This window comes from Cetorhinus maximus, chromosome 15, assembly GCF_964194155.1.
Source record: "Cetorhinus maximus chromosome 15, sCetMax3.hap1.1, whole genome shotgun sequence".
In the NCBI taxonomy this organism is placed as follows: domain Eukaryota; kingdom Metazoa; phylum Chordata; class Chondrichthyes; order Lamniformes; family Cetorhinidae; genus Cetorhinus; species Cetorhinus maximus.
Window position 1 is genome coordinate 19,029 of NC_135893.1, and position 23,049 is coordinate 42,077.

The 23,049-nt window shown below is 44.4% G+C and overlaps 1 protein-coding gene across 1 annotated transcript in view; it reads left to right on the forward strand.

Annotated features, from left to right (window-relative positions):
• The first annotated feature begins 5,387 nt into the window (after window positions 1–5,387).
• ubxn10 (UBX domain protein 10) overlaps window positions 5,388–23,049 on the forward strand; it is a 38,138-nt gene continuing 20,476 nt past the window's right edge. The window contains exon 1 of the mRNA XM_078559221.1: window positions 5,388–5,514. The gene's annotated coding sequence lies outside the window, so the exon portion shown is untranslated. The remainder of the gene's footprint in view (window positions 5,515–23,049) is intronic.

Here is a 23,049-nt window from a genome sequence, read left to right on the forward strand (position 1 = left end):
ACAGAGATAAACAGGGCCAAACAGAGCAGAGCAGAGCCAAACAGAGCAAGACAGAGCAAACCAGCGCCAAACAGAGCCAAACAGAACTAAACAGAGACACTTCCTGTAGCAGACACTTCCTCCTACCTCTCCCTGGACCATGACCCCACCACTGAACATCAAGCCATTGTTTCCAGGACTGTCACTGACCTCATCTCCTCTAGAGATCTTCCTCCCACAGCTTCCAACTTGATAGTCGCCCAACCTCGGACTAGGAGGCTTCTACCTCCTACCCAAAATCCACAAACAGAACTGTCCTGGCAACCGATCGTGTCAGCCTGTTCCTGCCCCATAGAACTCATTTCTTGTTATCTTGACTCCCTTCTCTCTCCCCTTGTCCAGTACCTTCCCACCTACATCCGTGATTCCTCTGACACCTTACGTCACATCAACAATTTCCAGTTCCCTGGCCCCAACCACTTCCTCTTCACCATGGATGTCCAATCCATGTACACCTCCATCCCCCACCAGGATGGTCTGAGGGCCCTTAGCTTCTTCCTTGAACAGAGGCCCGAACAATCCCCATCCACCACTACTCTCCTCCGTCTGGCTGAATTTGTTCTCACACTGAACAATTTCTCCTTTAACTCCTCTCACTTCCTCCAAATAAAAGTTGTGGCTATGGGTACCCGCATGGGCCCCAGCTATGCCTGTCTCTTTATGGGGTATGTGGAACATTCCTTGTTCCAGTCCTACTCCGGCCCCCTCCCACAACTCTTTCTCCGGTACATCGATGATTACTTCGGTGCTGCTTCATGCTCTCGTCGGGACCTGGAAAAATTTATTAATTTTGTTTCCAATCTCCACCCCTCCATCATTTTCACATGGTCCATTTCTGACACTTCTCTTCCCTTCCTTGACCTCTCTGTCTCAATTTCTGGTGATAGACTGTCCACCAATATCCATTACAAGCCTACCGACTCCCACAGCTACCTCGACTACAGCTCCTCACACCCTGCTTCCTGTAAGGACTCCATCCCATTCTCTCAGTTCCTTCGCCTCCGTCGCATCTGTTCTGATGACGCTACCTTCAAAAACAGCTCCTCTGACATGTCCTCCTTCTTCCTTAACCGAGGTTTTCCACCCACGGTCGTTGACAGGGCCCTCAACCGTGTCCGGCCCATATCCCGCGCATCTTCCCTCACGCCTTCTCCTCCTTCCCAGAAACATGATAGGGTCCCCCTTGTCTTCACTTATCACCCCACCAGCCTCCGCATTCAAAGGATCATCCTCCGCCATTTCCGCCAACTCCAGCATGATGCCACCACCAAACACATCTTCCCTTCACCCCCCCTGACGGCATTCCTTAGGGATCATTCCCTCCGGGACACCCTGGTCCACTCCTCCATCACCCCCTACTCCTCAACCCCCACCTATGGCACCTCCCCATGCCCACGCAGAAGATGCAACACCTGCCCCTTCACTTCCTCTCTCCTCACCGTCCAAGGGCCCAAACACTCCTTTCAAGTGAAGCAGCATTTTACTTGCATTTCCTCTAACTTAGTCTACTGCATTCGTTGCTCCCAATGCAGTCTCCTCTACATTGGAGAGACCAAACGCAAACTGCGCGACCGCTTTGCAGAACACCTGCGGTTTGTCTGCAAGAAAGACCCAAACCTTCCTGTCGCTTGCCATTTTAACACTCCACCCTGTTCTCTTGCCCACATATCTGTCCTTGGCTTGCTGCATTGTTCCAGTGAAGCCCAACGCAAACTGGAGGAACAGCACCTCATCTTCCAACTAGGCACTTTACAGCCTTCCGGGCTGAATATTGAATTCAACGACTTTAGATCTTAAACTCCCCCTCCCCCCATCCCCATCCCGTTTCTCCCCCCTCCCTTTTTTTCAATAATTTATATAGATTCTTCTTTTCCCACCTATTTCTATTATTTTTTAATCTAAAACTAAAACTTTGTTAGTCTTTCCATCCCACCCCCACTAGAGCTGTACCTTGAGTATCCTGTCTTCCATTCTTAATTAGCACTTTTCTTAGACAATATCACCACCTTCAACACCTCTTTGATCCTTTTGTCTGTGACATCTTTTGATTATCTGCTCCTATCACTGCTTGCTTATCTCCACAATCACCACATCCTCAACTTCTCTCTCCCCCCATCCCCCCACCTTAGACCAGCTTATATTTCACCCCTTTCCTAACTACACTCAGTTCTGCCGAAGAGTCATGAAGACTCGAAACGTTAACTGATTTCTTCTCCACTGATGCTGCCAGACCTGCTGAGTTTTTCCAGGTAGTTCTGTTTTTGTAAACAGAGCCAGACAGAGTGAAACAGAGCATAACAGAGCAAAACAGAGTGAAACAGAGCAAAACAGAGCCAAACAGAGCCAAACAGAGCCAAACAGAACCAAAAAGAAGAAACCATAGCCAAACAGAGCCTAACAGAGCAGAACAAAGCGAAACAGAGCCAAACAAGGCAAAACAGAGCCAAACAGAGCACAACAGAGCCAGGCAGAGCAAAACAGATGCAAACAGAGCCAAACAGAGCAAAACAGAGCCAAACAGAGACAAACAGAGCAGAACAGAGCCAAACAGAGCAAATCAGAGCCAAACAGAGACAAACAGAGCAAATCAGAGCCAGTCAGAGCACAACAGAGCCAAACAGAGTCAAACGGATCCAAACAAAGCCCAACAGAGCCAAACAAAGCAAAGCAGAGCAAAACAGAGCCAAACAGAACTGAACAGAGCAAAACAGAGCCAAACACAGCCAAACAGAGCCTAACAGAGCGACACATAGCCTAACAGAGCCGAACAAAGCAAAACAGAGCCAAAGAGAGCCAATCAGAGCCGAACAGAGCCAAATAGAGCACAGCAGGGCAACACAGAGTCAAGCAGAGCAAAACAGAGCTGAACAGTTCCAACCAGACACAAACAGAGCCAAACAGAGCCAACGAGAGCTGAACAGAGCAAAACAGAGCAAAACAAGGCCAAACATAGCAGAACAGAGCCAAACAGAGCCATAGAGGGCAAAACAGAGCCAAACAGAGCAAAACAGAGCAAAACAGAACCAAACAGAGCCAAACAGAGCAATACAGAGCCAACCAGAGCAATACAGAGCCAACCAGAGCAAATTAGAGGCAAACAGAGCAAAACAGAGCCAAACAAAGCCCAACAGAGCCAAACAGTGCAAAACAGAGCCAGACAGAGCCAAAGAAAGCCAAACAGGTCAAAACAGAGCCAGACAGAGCCAAAGAGAGCCAAACAGAGCAAAACAGAGCCAAACAAAGCAAAACAGAGCCGAACAGAGCCAAACAGAGCCAAACATAGCCAAACACAGCAAAACAGAGCCAAACAAAATAAAACAAAGCCAGACAGAGCCAAAGAGAGCCAAACAGAGCAAAACAGAGCCAAACAATGCTGAACAGAGCCAAACAAAGCCCAACAGAGCCAAACAGAGCCAAGCAGAGCAAAACAGAGCCAAACAGAGCCAAACAGAGCAAAACAGAGGCAAACTATGAAGGAATAAAATACATGTATAATTGTGAATGAAATGAAATACACGTATAATTGTGAATGAAATAAAATACACGTATAATTATGAATGAAATAATATACACGTACAATTCTGAATGAAATAAAATACACGTACAATTGTTAAATAAAATATACCTATACTTGTGAGAGAAATAAACTTAAAATACATGTATAATGAAATTATTGTAGAATGTCCCCAAACAGTCACGCAGCCAGCACATAAATTAGCAAATCAAAGGGCCAGAGCTACCTTCCCAGACTAAGGGGCTCCGGATGTCAGATACGGTGGCAAAACCTAAAAAAAACTATTGTGTGTGCATTGCCCAAGATATGTAACCAATTAGCACTATCTATTTGCTGAACCATCGTCATTGTCCTGTCTATTTGCTAAACCATTGACATTGTCCTGTCTAACTGTTAAATCATTAACACTGATTGCTATCCTTTGAAGCCATTTGAAACTATTGTAATTGCCCAAGTTTCTGTCATGAACCTTTTGCTATGTCTATGTGTGTAAAGAGGTGTTAGTCAGAGACTGGTTCACTCCATTGTATGCGACTAGGCTCTCCGTGATATCACGACTTTAATAAAGACTTCCTAGATAAGCCTCCAGGGTCTGAGAGTTCACTCTGTTTTTTCCGCGACAACAATCACCAGGGAATTGGTATTGAGCACATTGTTGGAGCTGCGGGCTGACAAGTCCCCAGGTCCTGACAGACCTAATCCTAGAATCTTAACCAAAGTGGCTAGTGAGATAGTTGATACGTTGATTTTAATTTTCCAAACTTCCCTAGATTCGGGGAAGGTTCCATTAGATTGGAAAATAGCAAATGTAATTCCTTTATTGACAAAGGGAAGGAGACAGAAGGCAAGAAACTACAGGCCACTTAGCTTAACATCTGTCATAGGGAAAATGTTAGAAGCTATTACTAAAGATGTTATAACAGTATGCTTAGAAAAATTCAAGGTAATCAGGCAGAGTCAACATGGTTTTCTGAAAGGGAAATCATGTTTAACCAATTTGTTGGAGTTCTTTGAAGAAGTAACATGTGCTGTGGATAAAGGGGAACTGGTGGATATACTGTACTTAGATTTCAAAAAGGCGATTGAGAAGGTGCCATATCAAAGGTTATTCTGGAAAATTAAAAGCTCATGGTGTAGTGGGTAACATATTGGTATGGATAGGAGATTGGCTAACTAACAGGAAACTAAGGGTGGACATAAATGGGTCATTTTCTGGTTGGTAAGATGTAACGAGTGGTGTGCCACAGGGATCAGTGCTGGGGCCTCAATTTTTTACAATTTATATAAATGACTTGGATGAAGGGACCAAGGGTATAGTTGCTAAATTTACTGATGTTACAAAGAAAATTAGGAAAGTAAGTTGTGAAGAAGTCATAAGGAGGCTGCAAAGGGACATAGAGGTTAGGTGAGTGGACAAAGATCTGGCAAATGGAAATTAATGTCCGAAATGTGAAATTAACCATTTTGACAGGAAGAATAAAAAAAACCTATTATCTAAATGGTGAGAGATTGCAGAGCTCTAAGATGCAGAGGGATCTGGGTGTCCTAGTACAGTTACAGCAAGTAATTAGGAAAGCTAATAAAATGTTATGGTTTATTGCAAAAGGATACAAAAGCAGAAAGGTAATGCATCAGTTATGTATGTGCTGGAACTTTGCACCGTCCATTACATCCAATTTTTGGGCCTCCAGCCATCCAGTTGCTGCAGCAACGCTGGCTCTCAACCAATCCTCACTCAACAACCCAACTTGCTGCCAGGTATCACGCATGCGCATTCCGCCAGTGGTGGCACGTGATATATCACTCGCTTTGCGTCATTGGTCGCCTTGGGAACCACGTCGCGGCTGGGGGTGGGGTTTAAACTCCGACTGTTTCCAAAATCAATTCAAGGATGAGAGGGAAGAAAGCTTAATATGTCCCACTTTGTAAAGGGTGTGTCCGGACTGCAATGTCATTGAGAGGTAAGCGCTGCTGGCGGGGAAGCTTCTTGTTGAGAAATAAATGGAGCCTCAACCGAACTTGATGCTGGGCAGTGATTGACAGCTGCGTGGACCAATCAGAGAGCGAGGTTCTGTTTCTAGTTGCGGGTTATGGGCGGGGCCTCACCATCAGGTTTGGTTGCGGTGCGGCCCCTGAGGCTGAGGCCTGACGGCTCCACAAGGATATGGCGCAGGGGCTGGGGAGGGGGCCAGGGGGGCGGGGAGGCCGCCCGGCTCAGCGCGTCTGTGTCGACTCCGTCAAACAGCTGCTCTTTCCCAACAACCCAGCAAGTGTTCTGGGTGAGCCCAGCCCCACCTCGGTACAGAGTGAGGGTCAGCCCCCGTCCCCTGAGTGGACAGGGCGAGGGTCAGCCCCCGTTCCCTGAGTGGACAGGGCGAGGGTCAGCCCCCATCCCCTGAGTGGACAGAGTGAGGGTCAGCCCCCATCCCCTGAGTGGACAGAGTGAGGGTCAGCCCCCATCCCCTGAGTGGACAGAGTGAGGGTCAGCCCCCGTCCCCTGAGTGGACAGAGTGAGGGTCAGCCCCCATCCCCTGAGTGGACAGAGTGAGGGTCAGCCCCCGTCCCCTGAGTGGACAGAGTGAGAGTCAGCCCCCATCCCCTGAGTGGACAGAGTGAGGGTCAGCCCCCATCCCCTGAGTGGACAGAGTGAGAGTCAGCCCCCATCCCCTGAGTGGACAGTGAGGGTCAGCCCCCATCCCCTGAGTGGGCAGAGTGAAGGTCAGCCCCCATCCTCTGAGTGGACAGAGTGAGGGTCAGCCCCATCCCCTGAGCGGACAGAGTGAGGGTCAGCCCCCTCTCCCCCTCCCTCAGCAGACAGGGTGATGGTCTTTCTACCAAACCCAGCAGCTCGGGTGGCCAAGCTATGGAGGTCCATCCCAGTCTCATGGATCTAAGTGCAGGGCTTTGTGCAGTGTAACAGTCACAGTTGAGGGTGAACAATTTGCTAGAAGGACTATCAAAAGATGCTTTAAGGGTTGAAATAAAACAGAAAATGCTGGAAATACTCAGCAGGTGTGGCAGCATCTCTGGAAGAAGAAGCAGAGTTAATATTTCATTAGAACCAACCATATGTGTTGAACTAAGGAATAAAGAGGGGGCAGTCATTGCTGAGAGTGTACAAAAGACTACCAAACAGTGAAAGGGAGACAGAAATGGGGAAACAAAAGGAATGCAATAGCAGGGGATTTCAACGACCTAATATTAGCTGGAATAAAATCAGTGGAAAAGGTACAAAGTCTGCAAAATTCTTAGAATGCATTGGTGAGAATATTTTTTAGCTGCTACCTACCAAGCCCAACAAAAGATAGAAACATAGAAAATATGAGCAGGAGTAGGTCATTCGGCCCTTCGAGCCTGCTCCACCATTCAATATGAACATGGCTGATCCTCTATCTCAACGCCATACTCCCTCTCTCTCTCCGTAACCCTTTAGAGTTTAGAAATCTATTTATTTCCTTCTTAAATATATTCAGTGACTTGGCCTCCACAGCCTTCTGGTAGAGAATTCCACAGGTTCACCACCCTCTGAGTAAAAAGGTTTGTCCTCATCTCTCCTAAATGGCCTACCCTGTATCTTCAGACTGTGACCCCTTGTTCCAGATCCCCCAGCCAGAGGAAACATCATCCCTGCATCCAGTCTATCCAACCCTGTCAGAATTTTATATGTTTCAATGAGATCCCCTCTCATTCTTCTAAACTCTAGTGAATACAGGGATAGTCGACCCAATCTCTCCTCATACAACAATCCTGCCATCCCAGGAATCAGTCTGGTGAACCTTCGCTGCACTCCCTCTATGGCAAGTATATCCTTTCTGAGGTAAGGAGACCTAAACTGCACACAATACTCCGGGTATGGTGTCACCAAGGCCCTGTACAGCTGCAGTAAGACATCTTTGCCCCTGTAATCTTGCAATTAAGGCCAACATACCATTTGCCACCTTAACTGCTTGTTGCATCTGCATACTTGCTTTTAGTGATTGGTGTACAAGGACACGCAGGTCCCTTTGTACATCAACATTTCCCAATCTATCACCATTTACATAATACTCTGCCATTCTGTTTTTCCTACCAAAGTGGATAACTTCACACTTATCCACGTTATACTGCATCTGCCATGTATTTGCCACTCGCTCAACTTGTCTAAAACGCCTTCAGCCTCTTAATGTCCTCCCCATTGTTCACATTTCCACCAAGTTTGCTGTCATCAGCAAACTTGGAAATATTACATTTGGTTCCTTCATCCAAGTCATTGATATATATTGTGAATAGCTGGGACCCAAGCACTGATCTCTGCGGTACCCCACTAGTCCCTGCCACTCTGAAATAGACCTATTTATTCCTACTCTCTGTTTCCTGTCTGCTAACCAATTCTCAATCCATGCCAATATATTACCCCCAATCCCATGTGCTTTAATTTTACACACTAAGCTCTTTTGTGGGACTTTATCAAAACTTTCTGAAAATCAAAATACACCTCATCCACTGGTTCTCTCTTATCTATTCTGCTAGTTACGTCCTCAAAAAAACTCCATTAGATTTGTCAAACATGATTTCCCTTTCATATATCCATGCTGACTTTGTCTAATCCCATTAATATTTTCTAAGTGTCCTGTTATCACATCCTTTAAAATAGGCTCTAGCATTTTCCCTACTACTGATGTTAGGCTAACCAGTCTGTAATTCGCTGTTTTCTCCCTCCTTTTTTAAATAGTGGGGTTACATTTGCCACCCTCCAATCTGCCGGGACTGTTCCAAAATCCACAGAATTTTGGAAGATGACAACCAACGCATCCACTATTTCCATAGCCAGTGTCAGAGCAATGGGAGAAGTTCAAAGAAGGGATAGAAAGAGTTCAGAACAAATATGCTCCCAAGTATGGGACACCCAAATTAGGATGTCAAAAAGCATATAGAGTAGAGTAAGTCAAAGAAGGCAAGCTAATGTCAGAGAACTCAATAGTGCAGAGAGCCATGAGGAGTATCTAAAGCGCAGGGGTGGAATTAAAAAGGAAATTAGGAAAGCAAAGAGCGAGTATGAAAAAAATATTGACACGTAACATCACGGCTGGAGTTGACTGGAAGTTGAAAGAAAGAGAGTAAGATGAAGCAGAAAATGTGTGTTTACAGATGTTTTTTAAATTCATTTACGTGATGTGTTGCTGGCTGGGCCAGCATTTATTGCCCATCCCTAATTGCCCTTGAGAAGGTGGTAGTGAACCGCTGCAGTCCATGTGGTGTAGGTATACCCACAGTGCTGTTAGTGAGGAAGTTCCAGGATTTTGACCCAGCAACAGCGAAGTAATGGTGATATATTTCCAAGTCAGGGTGGTGAGTGCCTTAAAGGGCAACTTTCAGGTGATGGTGACCCTATGTATCTACTGCCCTTGTCCTAGATGGTGGCGGTCTTGGGTTTGGAAGGTTCTATCTTAGAACCTTGGTGAGTTCCTGCAGTGCATCTTATAGATGGTACACACTGCTGCTACTGTGAGTCAGTGGTGCAGGGAGTGAATGCTTGTGCAAGGGGTGCCAATCTAGCGGCTGCTTTGACCTGGATGGTGTCAAGCTTCTTGAGTGTTGTTAGAGCTGCACTCATCCAGGCAAGTGGAGCACATTAGAAACATAGAAACTAGGAGCAGGCGTAGGCCATTCGGCCCTTCAAGCCTGCTCCGCCATTCATTATGATCATGGCTGATCATCCAACTCAATAGCCTGCTCCCACTTTCTCCCCACAGCCTTTGATCCCTTTCACCCCAAGAGCTATATCTAACTCCTTCTTGAAAACATACAATGTTTTGGTCTCAACTATTTTCTGTAGTAACGAATTCCACAGGCTCACCACATTCTGGGTGAAGAAATTTCTCTTCATCTCAGTCCTAAATAGTCTACCCCATATCCTCAGACTGTAACCCTTGGTTCTGGACTCCCCCACCATCGGGAACATCCTTCCTGCATCTACCCTGTCTAGTCCTGTTAGAATTTTATAGGTTTCTATGAGATCCCCCTCATATTCCATCACACTCCTGATTTGTGACTTGTAGATGGCGGACAGGCTTTGGGGGGTCAGGAGGTGAGTTACTTGCCGCAGGATCCCTAGGCTCTGACCTGCTTTTGTAGCCACAGTATTTATATGGCTAGTCCAGTTCAGTTTCTGGTCAATGGTAACCCCCAGGATGTTGATAGTGGGGTATTCAGTGATGGTGTTGCAATTGAACGTCAAGGGGCAATGGTCGGATTCTCTCTTCTTGGAGATGGTCATTGCCTGACACTTGTGTGGCATGAATGTTACTTGCCATTTGTCATCCCAAGCCTGGATATTGTCCATGTCTTGCTGCATTTGGATATGGACTGCTTCAGTATCTGAGGAGTCATGAATGTGGCTGAGCACTGCAATCAGCAGCGAATATCTCCACTTCTGACCTTATGATGGAAGGAAGGTCATGATGAAGCAGCTGAAGATGGTTGGGCCTCACACACTACCTTGAGGAACTCCAGCAGTGATGTCCTGGAGCTGAGATGATTGACCTCTAACAACCACAACTGTCTTCCTTTGTGCTAGGTATGACTCCAACCAGTGGAGAGTTTCCCCCCTGATTCCCACTGACTTCAGTTTTGCCAGGGCTCCTGATGCCACATTCAGTCAAATGCTGCCTTGATGTCAAGGGCAGTCACTCTCACCTCACCTCGGGAGTTCAGCTCTTTTATCCATTTTTGAACCAAGACTGTAATGAGGTCAGGAGCTGAGTGACCCAGATGGAACCCAAACTGAGCATCAGTGAGCAGGTTATTGCTAAACAAGTGCCGCTTGATAGCACTGTTGATGACCCTTTCCATCATTTTACTGATGATCATGAGTAGACCAATGGGACAATAACTGGCCATGTTGGACTTGTCCTGCTTTTTGTGTACAGGACATACCTGGGCAATTTTCCACATAGCCGGTAGATGCCAGTGTTGTAGCTGTACTGGAACAGCTTGGCTAGAGGCACGGCAAGCTCTGGAGCACAAGTCTTCAGCACTATTGTCAGAATATTGTCAGGGTCCTCAGCCTTTTCTTAATATCATGTGAAGTGAATTGAATTGGCTGATAGCTGGCATCTGTGATGCTGAGGACCCCCGGAGGAGACTGAGATGGATCATTCACTCGGCACTTCTGGCTGAAGATTGTTGCGAATGTTTCAGCCTTATCTTTTGCACTAATATGCTGGGCTCCTCCATCATTTAGGAATGGAATATTTGTGGAGCCACCTCCTCCAGTGAGTTGTTTAATTGTCCACCACCATTCATAGCTGGATGTGGCAGGACTGCTGAACTTAGATCTGATCTGTTCTAGTGAATCACTGTAACTCTCCTCTCCATAACTCTTTAAGCCATGTTTCTGTGATAGCTATGATACCATACTGCCACATTTCCATCTGTGCTCTCAGCTCATCTGTTTTATTTGCTATACTCCTTGCATTGAAGTATATACCCTTGAGCACTGCCAAGCTTTCTTTTAAGTTTTCTAACCTTTGTTCCCTCTGCCTTCCAGACTCATTCACTTACCTTCTGCCTTCCATTTCCACTTCTGATTTTGTCTCATCTGAATTCACCCTCATCCTACCCCCCACCCCTGCCAAACTAGCTTAAGCCCTGCCCAACAGCACTAACAAACCCCCCAGCAAGAACATTCCTCCTGTTCTTTTTGAGGTGCAAACCATCCGGCTTGTGCAGATCACACCTCCCCCAGAACTGATTCCAATACCCCAGGAACCCTCCTTCCTGCACCATCTCTCCAGCCACATATTCATCTGCTCCAACCTGCTATTTCTATGCTCACTAGTGCATGGCACTGGGAGTAATCCAGAAATGACGAGTTTTGAGGCCCTGCTTGCTAATTCCAAACCTAGCTTCCTAACTTCTGACTGTAGGACCACATCCCTCTTTCTACCTATGTCATTTGTACCAATATGGACCACGACTGCTGGCTGTTCACATTCCCCTCTCAGGGTGCTTTGCAGCTGCTCAGTGACATCCTTGGACCCTGGCATCAGGGAGGCAACCCACCATTCTAGATTCATGTCAATGGCCACAGAAAAGCCAATCTATTCCCCTAACCATCAAATAACTTATTATTACTCTTCCAGACTTCCTTATACCCCTTCCTGTACAGTTGAGCCACCTTTGATGCCATGGACTTGGCCCTGGCTGCACTTGCCAAGTGAAACCATCACTCTCATCAGTATTTATAACTGAATACTGGTCAGAGAGTGGGAAGCACTCGGGACTCCTGTACTCTCCTGCCTGTTCTTTTTTGACTATCACGTGCTGACCCTTCCCTGTCTCCCTGTATACTCTTAAACTGCGAGGTGACCACATCTATAAATGTGCTATCCACAAAGCTGTCAACCTCATGGAGTGCCAATAGCTGCTGCTCAAGATCTGAAACCTGGAGCTCCGGCTGTTACAACTGATGACACTTGCTGTACAAATGGTTATCCAGGACATAGGAAATGACATGGAGTTCCCACTTTGCACAGTATGTGCACACTTGAGGCTGAAGCAACCCTGGTATTCTGATATTTATTGATTAATAACCTTGTTATTGCTATTATTTACCTTAATCAATTTATTATTAATGAGCTCCACTGCTCTCAATAACATTTACTACTATTTGTTATCCTTACTACCACTAACAAAACCTTTCAATTACTAATAACTTACCAGTTTTGAAAGATAAATGAATAAACCCAATGTATACTCACCAATCAATCACCTACCTGCCTCCTTCTGGTATCACACCTCAATTTTTCTTTTTAAATGCTGGTTCTGACTAAAAACTAGTTACAATAGCCCAGCTGCTCTCACTGTTTCTCAAGGTGAACTCTCGCTCTCTGCTCCTCCTTTTGAAGCCCTGCAGCTCTCTCTGATTCCCGTGTTAAACTCTCACTTCCTGCTGCTAAAGCCCTGCTGCTGCTGCTGCTTCCTGAACTAATTGTAAAGCTTTATTAGTGGTAGAGGTCTCCTATTTGCAGTAAAGCTATTAGTTGCTGCGTTTATTCATTGCAAATTAAGAATAATAAATGAATTAATACATAACAAAGATGGCAGGGCAGTTGATGTGTTGCGACTGCAGAATGTGGGAGTTCTGGATGCCAGTATGATCCAGGACAAACACGTCTGCAATAAGTGTGGCTTCAGGAGCTGCGGCTCAGATTCATTGAGCTGGTGGCCGAGCTGTGGACACTACAATGTATTGGGGATTGGGGGGGAGTTGTTAGGACACTTTATTGAGGAGGCGGTCACACCTCTTAGGCTAGGGTCATCTGACTGCAAGTGAGGCAGGTAAGGGGATCAAGAATGTAGAAATGGAGGAGCCTCAGCCCTTGCAATTATCCACAAGGTTCTTGCAGCTTGTGTGGATGAAAGCAGGGGCTGCAAGTTGGATGAGAAAACTTACCATGGCACCATGGTACAGGAAACCATTCAAACAGGGAGAGTAAAAAAGGAATGTAGTGGTAGTAGCAGACAATATAGTCAGCGAAATAGACAAAGCAGCTGAGAGCATGAGTCCAGCCAGCTGTATTTCCTGCCCGGTGCCAGGGTTTGGGACATATGCTCAGGGTTGGGGAAGAATTTGCAGTGGGATGGAGCGGATCCAATTATTGCAGGACCAGGAAAGTGGTTCTGCTTGTGGATTATGAGCAGCTAAGGGCTAAATTGAAAAGCAGAACCAAAGGTCATAACCTCTGGATTATTACCTGAGCCACGAGCAAATTGGCGTAGGTAAATAAGATAGAGAGATGAATGTGTGGCTCAAAGACTGCTGTGGGAGAAATGGGTTTTGATTCATGGGGCATTGGTAGCAGTACTGGGGAAAGTAGGAGCTGTACCTTTGGAATGGGCTTCACCTGAACCGTGCTGAGACCAGTGTTCTGTCGAGTCATGTAACTAGGGTGGAAGAGAGGGCTTTAAACTAAATAGTGGGGAGAAGGGATCATGCAAGAGGAGGTGTAGTAAACCAAAGGGAAACAACAAGGTAGTAGAGCTGGGTAGCAATTTAGGTAATGATAACCAGAGTGTTTCAGGAAGGGACAGAAAATGCAAACTTAAGATTACACCAGCAGATAAGGCCAAAAATTGTAAAAAGACAGAGTTAAATGCTTTATATCTGAATGTACGCAGCATTCGTAATGAAATGGATAAATTGTTAACACAGATAGAAACAAATATGTATGACCTGATAGCCACCACAGAGACATGGGTGTAGGGTGACCAAGGCTGGGACCTGAATATTGAAGGGTATTTAACATTTTGAAAAGGTGGGAAGCTTGGAAAGAAGGTAGGGTAGCTCTGTTGTAAGGATGCCATTAGTACAGTAGTGAGAGATGACCTTACCTCGAAAAAGCACATGTTATGACCATAGCCTGTGTTAATTTCTGTGCAAACCAAATCCCAGAGGGAAACTTGGCTTACAGGCCATACCCTTTCTTTTGTATTTTGAAAACGAGAAGATGATGTACCGATTTCAGAAGTAAGAGGTCCAGTAACACTTGGGATTTTAAAAATTAAAAGTAAAAGGTTTATTAACCAGAATAAAAGAAAACTTAAGCACACAAGATTACAGTTGCACAATTAAGGTTAGTCTTACAAAACATTCACCAAAAAGACACTCTACTTGGTTAGACCCACAGATAACATCTCCAGGTAATACGCCCTTATAGATGTTAAGTATAACTAAAATCCAGTAATATTGCACAAGGCAAACTGGTGTAGCTGCAATAAAGGCATACCACGTGATTTCTATCCTCTTCCACTCTGTGGTGGAATTTATTTCAGAATAAAACTGCTTGTTGCAGCCCAAGACTTTTCTGGCTTGACTGGATGACTGGTTCAAACAGCATCCTTGCCCAACCCAGAGCTCCAACAATAGCTCAACAGCTCAAACAACGCTAACTATCTCTTCCTGAGCTCTCCACAGCAACTTTAAAATACATTTTTTCCTTTCATCTCCTGTTCCATTGTTCTCACACCTCTTTGAAATTCAAATCCTTCCAAATATAAAATCTTTTATGTCTCTATCTTGTCTTTGCTTTCAGGTCAATAAACTATAATATCCCCACTACTTGTTTACCTATGGAACTCCTGCAAGATGCAAACGTGTTTCTTGCCACCTCTGACTCCCTTTGATATTCAACAAACTTTCAACTTATCTAAAAATGCAAATGTTAGATGTAACTTACTTATTTATACCTCAAACTTAACACTTCTCTCCTCTTTATGTTTTAAACCACCCAGACACCCTGACTCCTATAAATTTCTTGCCTAGCTTAATTAAGTCACATACACAGACACTCAGCCTTCTTTACAGAATAACACAATATTCCCCAAAAATATTTATTTCAAAATCCATTCTCACACAAGAGATAAAATCAGTTGGAGTAGAGATGTCACTTGTGGTAGTAGTGATGTCACTTGTGGTAGTAGTTTGTTGGCCCTTAACAGTAGTTACATTGTAGGATGGAGTACACAGGAAAAAATAGTAACTAAAGCATTGGCCCTTTCGAAGGTGAGTCTGGGGAATTGATAACGAAAAACAAGGAAATAGAAGAGGCGTTGAACAGTTGTCTGTCTTCACTGTAGAAGACTTAGAAAACTTTCCAAGGATACTTGAAAATCAAGATGTGAATGGGTGGAATGAACTTAAAACAATCACCATTACTAGAGCATAGGTGCTGGGAAAACTATTAGACCTAAAGCCTGATAAGTCCCGAGGACCACATGGCCTGCATCCTAGGATCAGATGGTAAATACATTAGCTATAATCTTCCAAAACTCCTTAGGTTCTGGAAGTGTCCCAGTGGATTGGAAAATAGCAAATGTAAAACCTTTATTCAACAAAGGAGGGAGACAGAAAGCAGGAAACTGCAGGTCAGTTAGCTTAACATCTGTCATAGGAAAAATGCTGGAATCCATTATTAAGGTGGTTATAGCAGGACATTTAGAAAACCGTAATGTGATCAGGCAGAGTCAATGTGTGAAAGGGAAATTGTGTTTGATAAACTTATTAGAGATCTTTGAAGAAGTAACAAGCAAGGTGGGAGCCTGCAGATGTGGTGTATTTGGATTTCCAAAAGGCATTTGATAAGGTGCCACATCAAAGATTATTACACAAGATCAGACAACATGGTGATAAAAGCAAAAAACTGCGGATGCTGGAAATCCAAAACAAAAACAAAAATACCTGGAAAAACTCAGCAGGTCTGGCAGCATCTGCGGAGAGGAACACAATTAACGTTTCGAGTCCGAATTACCCTTCAACAGAAGGGTTCTGTTGAAGGGTCATTCGGACTCGAAACGTTAACTGTGTTCCTCTCCGCAGATGCTGCCAGACCTGCTGAGTTTTTCCAGGTATTTTCGTTTTTGTTTCAGACAACTTGGTGTCATGCATAACATATCAGCATTAATAAAGCAGTGGTTAGCTAACAGGAAGCTGAGATTAGGGATAAGTGGGTCTTTTTCAGGTTGGCAAGCTTTAACTAATGGAATGCCACAGAGATCAGTTCTGAGGCCTCAGCTATTTACATGAATAATTGGATGAAGTGTCCAAAGATATGGTAGCTAAATTTGTTGATGACACTTAGATTGGAAACTAAGTTATCAAGAGAAAGTAGAGAGTCTGCAAAGGGATATAGACATGTTAAATGAGTGAGCAAAAATTGGCAGATGGAGTATAATGTGGGAAATGTGAACTTGTCCCTTTGACAAGAAGAATAGAAAGCAATATACTGCTTAAATGGAGAAAGCTTGCAGAATTCAGTGGTACCGAGGGATCTAGGTGTACTGGTACATGAATCACAAAAAGTTAGTATGCAGGTAGAGCAAGTGATTAGGAAAGCAAATGGAATGTTGAAGAGGAACAAAATATAAAAGTAGGGAAGTTTTACCTTGGTGAGACCACATCTGGAATACTGTGTACAGTTTTGGTCTCCTTTGCATTAGAAGCAGCTCAGCAATGGTTCGCTCCAGTAATTCCTGGGAAGAGGGGCTTACCTAATGAAGAATGGTTGAACAGGTTGGGCCTATACCCATTGGAGCTTAGAAGAATGAGAGCTGATCCTGAGGGGACATGATGACATAGATACTGGGAGGACGTTTCCACTTGTGAGGGAAACTAGAACTAGGAGACAAAGTTTAAGAATAAGAGGTCTCCCTTGAGATGAACAGAATTTTGTTTTTCTCTCAGGATCATTATATTGTCGAATTCTCTTCCCTAGAAAGCAGTGGAGGCTGGGTAATTGAATTTATTCAAGGCAGAATTAGACAAAATTTGGATAGACAAGGGAGTCAAGGGTTATGGGAAGCAGACAGGAAATTGGACTTAAGACCACAACCAGATCAGCCATGATCTTAATGAATGGTAGAGCAGGCTTGAAGGGATGAATGGCCTACCCTTGCTCCTAAGTCCTATGTTCCTGTAGTCATAAAGTTTTACAGCCTTCAGGCCATCGTGTCCGGGCTGGTCATCAAGCCCTTATCTACTCTAATCCCATTTTTCTGCACTTAGCCCATGGCCTTGTATGCTATGACTTTTCAAATGTCCATCTAAATATTTCTTAAATGTTGTGAGGGTTCCTGCCTCTACCACTCTTTCAGGCAGTGATTTCCAGATACCCCCACCCTCTGGGTGAAAAAGGTTTTTCCAAACCCCCTCTAAACCTCCTGCCCCCTAACTTAAATCTATGCCTCCTAGTTATTGACCCCTCCACTAAGGGGAAAAGATTTTTCCTATCTACGCCCCTCATAATTTTGTACATCTCAACCAGGTCCCCCCTCAGCCTTCTCTGCTCTAAGGAAAACAACCCCAGCCTATCTAGTCTCTCTTCATAGCTGAAACGCTCCAGTCCAGGCAACATCCTGGTGAATCTCCTCTGCACCCTCTCTATTACAATCACATTATTCTTATAGTGTGGTAACCAGAAATGCACACAGTACTCCAGATTTGGCCTAACTAGTGCTTTATACAGCTCCAACATAATATCCCTGCTCTTATATTCTGTGCCTCGACTAATACAGGCAAATATCCCATATGCCTTCTTAACCACCTTATCTACCTGTCCCGCTGCCTTCAAGGATCTGTGGACATGCACACCGAGGTCCCTCTGATCCTCTGTACTTCCTTGGGTCCTACCATTCACCGTGTACTCCCTTGCCTTGTTCATCCTTGTTCTGTTCTCTAGGAGGGTCATACGGACTTGAAACGTTAACTGTGTTCCTCTCCGCAGATGTTGTCAGACCTGCTGAGTTTTTCCAGGTATTTTTATTTTTGTTTTGGATTTCCAGCATCCGCAGTTTTTTGCTTTTGAAATATAAGCTGGTTGAGGGAGATGGGACAGGTAGAGCTGGATAGAGGGCCAGTGATAGATGGAGGCAAAGAAGAGATTGCCAAAGATGTCATAGACAAAAGGACAAATGGGTATTGACGGTGGTGATATTGGCACATTCCTCAGCTAATATCACCACTGTCAACCCCTCTTTGTCCTTTTGACTATGACATCTTTGGCAATCTCTTCTTTGCCTCCACCTATCACTCGCCCTCTATCCAGCTGTACCTGTCCCGCCCCCCTCAACCAGCTTATATTTCACCTCATTTCTATATTTCTTAGTTCTGATGAAGAGTCATACGGACTCGAAACGTTAACTGTGTTCCTCTCCGCAGATGCTGTCAAACCTGCTGAGTTTTTCCAGCTATTTTTGTTTTTGATCCTGTAGTCTAAGGCTTTCCTCCTACACTATTAATGTATATAATATTATGGGAAAATATTTTTTCTTTTAAAATAGAGGTTTAGCCTGTGGGTGTGTCTGAATTGGATTAAAGCTATCTAGTCTGGGTGCTTTGATGTGTACTAGTTTTGATATGTAAGAGAGAGAGAGTGTATTTGCATTTTTTGAATAGAATATTCAAGAAGTGGGATGAAAACTGACACCTACCTAGCAGATACCAAGTAATATGTTTATATTACTAATAAAATTGGTACTATGAGTGGGGTTTTATTGTTAAAAGGTGGAATTCAAAGAGGCTGATGAATCAATGAGAATTTTCATTCAGTGAGCGGTGCTAGGTATAACTTCAGCAGTTTTGTGTGTGCAGGGCAGAGGCAATGTAACATCAAAGCAGCTGTGAACCTACCACTGTCTGTACAGGAACCAAAGTGAAAAGAACCTCATTTTGAATTCGTAAGGTGAAAATGCTTTGCCTGGTGTTTGTTTAAGTCTATGGGTTGCTGTTGCCTTTATGGAGATTATGTTGGGAATTTGTTAAAAGTTATGATAGTAGTAGTTTGTAGCCATACATATGTGTTTAATGTGTTGCAACTTAATAAAATGTTTCATTTAGTTTCATATAAAACATCCCAAGAACTGGTGGTCTGATTCCTGAATTTAGAGCCGCATCTCAAACATAACACTTAAAAACATAGGTTATGACAGTTGTTTAAAGATTCCCTCTGGAATTTTAAAATAACTCAGCTTTACCAACTGCTCGGCCATAACACTCACAATTTACCACACCACCAATTTTTGTGTCATCTGTGAACTTACTGATCATACCTCCTACATTCAAGTCTAGATCATTAACGTGCACTACAAACAGCAAGGGACCCAGCACCGAATCTTGCAGTATGCAACTAGACACAGGCTTCCAGTCACAAAAACAACCTTCGACCATCACCCTCTGCTTCCTGCTACTAAGCCAATTTTGGATCCAATTTGCCAAATTGCCCAGGATCCCATGGGCTCTTACCTTCTTGACCAGTCTCCCATATGAGACCTTGTCAAAAGCCTTGCAGAAGTCCATGTAGACTACATCAACTGCACTAGCCTCATCTACATGCCTAGTCACCTCTTCGAAAAATTTAATCAAATTTGTCAAACATGATCTCCCCCTGACAAAGCCATGCTGTCTATCCTTGATCAATCCTTGCCTTTCCAAATGGAGGTTAATCCCGTCCCTCAAAATTTTTTCCAAAAGTTTCCCTACCACTGATGTTAGACCCACTAGCCTATGGTGCCCCGGTTTATCCCTACCACCCTTCTTGAATAATGGTACCACATTAGCTGTCCTCCAGTCCTCTGGCACCTCTCCTGTGGCCAGATAGGATTTGAAAATTAGTGTCAGAGCCCCTGCAATCTCCTTGTTTGCCTCTCACAGCAGCCTGGGATTCATCACTTCTGGTCCTGGGGATTTATCCACTTTTAAGCCCGCTAAAAATTGCTAATACCTCCTCCCTCTCAATGCTAATTTGTTCAAGTATATCACAGTCCCTCCCCCTGATTTCTATAGATACATTGTCCTTCTCTATAGTGAATACAGATGCAAAGTAGTCTTTTAAAACCTTACTACGTCTTCCGGCTCCTCACATAGATTGCCACTCTGGTCTCTAATGGGCCCTACACTTACCCTGGTTATCCTCTTGACCCTAATACACTTAGAAAAGGCCTTTGGATTTACCCTTATTTTACCTGCCAGTGTTTTTTATGCCCTCTCTTCGCTCTCCTAATTTCTTTTTCAAGTAACCCCCTGCACTTTCTGTACTCCTGTAGGGCTTCTGCTGTTTTGAGCCCTCAGTATCTACCATAAGTTTCCCTTTTTTTCCTTATCCAATCCTGTACATTCCTTGACATCCAGGGTTCTCTGGACTTGTTGGCCCTACCCTTCAACTTTACGGGAACATGTTGGCTCTGCACTCTCGCTGTTTCCTTTTTGAATGACTCCCACTGCTCTGATGTAGATCTTCCTACAAGCAGCTGCTCCCAGTCCACTTTGGCCAGATCATGTATTATCATATTAAAATCCACCTTCCCTCAATTCAGAACCTTCATTTCCAGTCCATCTATGTCCTTTCCCATAATTACCTAAAATCTTACTGAGTTATGGTCACTATCACCGAAATGCTCCCCCACTGACACTTCTACCACTTGCCCAGCTTTGTTTCCTAAAACTAGTTCCAGCACCGCCCCTTCTCTTGTAGGACTTTCTACGTGTTCACTTAAAAAGCTCTCCTGGATACACTTTAAGAATCCCAGCCCCCCTCTAAGTGTTTCACACTTTGTCTATCCCAGTTAATATTGGGGAAGTTGAAATCCCCTACAATTATTACCCTATTATTTTTACACTTCTCTGAGATTTGCCTACATATCTGCATTCTATCTCTCCCTGACTGTTTGGGGGCCTTTAGTACACACCCAGCAATGTGATTGCCCCCTTTTTGTTTTTAAGTTCTACCCAAATGGCCTCATTTGAGGTACCTTTTAAGATACCAGCCCTCCTTATTGCAGTAATTGATTCCTTGATCAATATTGCAACACCACCTCCTCTTTTACACACCCCCCACCCCCCTGCACATTCTATATCCCAGAATATTGAGCTGCCAGTCCTGCCCCTCCCACAACCATTTCTCCATGACAGCAATGATATCATAACCCCACGTTTTAATCAAGACCCTCAACTCATCTGCCTTACTCACATGATCCCTTGCATTAAAATAAATGCCATCCAACCTTACTATGCTCCCTTGTGCCTTAACTTGACTATTGTCAGAAAGAGATATTAATGTATATAATGTTATTGAATTTTTTTTAAAAATAGAGGTTTAGTCTCTGTGTGTCTTAATTGGATTAAAGCCAGCTAGCCTGGGTGCTTTGAGGTATAGTAGTTTTGAGCTGTAAGCAGTAGGTAGAGAGGACATTTGCATTTTGTTGAATAGAGCATTCAAAACTGGGGGTGAAATCTTGCACCTAGCTAGGAGATACCAAGCAATGTTTATATTACTAATAAAATTGGTACTAAAGGACCTGGTCATATAATAACAATTTACATTCAAAGGGGAGTGCTGGGTATAACAGAAGGGAGTTTGTGTGTGTACAACAGAGGCATGTAAGATCAAAGCCCAAAAGCCTATAACTGCCTGCAAAGGAACCAAATTGAAAAGAACCTCTTTTGAATTTGTAAGGTGAAAATGCTTTGCCTGGTGTCTGGTTAAGTCTATTGGTTATTGTTGTCTTAATGGAGATTAATTTGGGAATTTGTTAAAAAGTTATGATAGTCATTTGTAGCCATGCGTATGTGTTTAATTTGTTGTAACTTAATAAATGTTTCATTTAGTTTTATATAAAAACCTCTTGAGAACTGGTGGTCTTATTCCTGAATTTAGAGCTGCAACTCAGAACATACCAATTGAAAATCTAGGTTATGACAGTTGTTTAAAGTTTCCCCCTGTGATTTTAAATAACTCCGCCTTTACAAACTGTTGTGTCATAACACTATATACGCTCTGCTTTCCAGACTGACGTGATTTTTCTTCTATCCTTATCTGCACACCACGCCCACTATACCTCCACTCCGTATCCCATCACCCTGCCAAATTCGTTCAAACCCCCATCAATAGCACTAGCAAACCCCCTCCCGTAAGGATGTTGGTCCACTTCCAGTTCAGGTGCAATCCGTTTCCCCAGAAATGGACCCAGTAATCCAGAAATCTAAAGCCCTCCCCCCTCACCAACTCTTCAGCCACACATTCATCTGCTCCACCCATCTATTCCTATACTCACTAACACGTGGCAATCCAGGGGTAGAATTTTCCCCCATTGGGGGGGTTGTGCGGGGGTGGGCGTGGACCCAATTGGCGCCCCCGATCAGGTCCACGCTGCCATTTTACATGGGCGGGCCAATTAAGGCCTGCCCAGCATGACATGCATTCAGAAGCGCTGTGCGCTCCCTGTGTGGGCGGGGTGGGGCGGCAGAGTTCCCTGAGTCAGGGCCTATGCTTTTTCACACATGCTCATGAAAAAGCGCAGAAATCTCCCTGAGGCACAGAGCTGCCCCAGGGAGATTAGTTTAAGTTCCAAAACTTTTAATAAAGAAAAAAAAATTTAAGACATGTTCCCTCATGTGACAGTGTCATATGAGCTGGGACATGTCAATGAACTTTAATGAAAAAAATTATTTCATTTATAAACACTTCATGAAACCTCATCCCACCCGTGGATGAGGTTCCATGAAAACTGCGAAGGCCGCCTGGGCTCTTCACCTGCCGCCATCCATAAGATTGGACGGGCAGCTTTCTCACTCGGCTTCATTAGTTTATTAATGACCTTAACAGGCCTTTGACAGTTCGGCAGGCGCACAGCCGATTCAGCTGCGCACCCGCCAAACTGAAAATCTAAATGACGCGGGATGACGTCGGGACACATGCCCGATGTCATCCCGCATCATTTTACGCCTCGGCAAGCGGGTCCCACCCCCACTCACCAAGCCAAAGATTCAGCCCCAGAGATTACATCCTTTGAGGTCCTGATTTTCAATCTGCTACCTAGCTCCCTAAATTCTTCTTGCAGGACCTCATCCCTCTTTCTACCGATGTTGTTGGTACCAATGTGTATCACGATCTCTGACTGTTTGCCCTCCCCCTTCAGAATGTCCTGTAGCCATTCAGTGACATCCTTGACCCTGGCCCCAGGGA